This window comes from Penaeus monodon, chromosome 33 (assembly GCF_015228065.2).
Source record: "Penaeus monodon isolate SGIC_2016 chromosome 33, NSTDA_Pmon_1, whole genome shotgun sequence".
In the NCBI taxonomy this organism is placed as follows: domain Eukaryota; kingdom Metazoa; phylum Arthropoda; class Malacostraca; order Decapoda; family Penaeidae; genus Penaeus; species Penaeus monodon.
Window position 1 is genome coordinate 8,249,895 of NC_051418.1, and position 501 is coordinate 8,250,395.

Genomic DNA, 501 nt, shown 5'->3' on the forward strand with positions numbered 1-501 from the left:
GTAATACAGGTATGGCTGTGACTAGATGTTGATAACCTTGAAGGTAATGGTGCTTATTTTTGTCTTCATTTGTCTTCATTGTTGGTATTGTTCCTCGTTTCATGACATTTTGTATGTAAAGCTCTGTCTTTATTTGTGCAACTGTCTGTCTGCACGAACACGCGCATGTACGTGCTCGCTCGCACGCACACTCACGCATATTTACTCTTATGTACTTGTGTGAGTTTGTGTTTTGTGACGTTAATAATGCCCTCCCTTATCTTTATCTTTTCAAGCGCACGCATATCATCTGAAGTTTGGGAAGGAAATAATTTTTAGATGTTAATTTTAGATAATGAAAGAAACATGGCACTAAACCTTGAAGCTAATTGTTAGGCGTGAGCGGTATTTTAGGCAATATTTTGATTTCACGCACGTTTGCAGACGCCGAGTATGACCCGTAAGTAATTGTTGATATTTTCTTAAAAACCAGTTTGGACGGTGTTTGTAACGCAGGAAAAG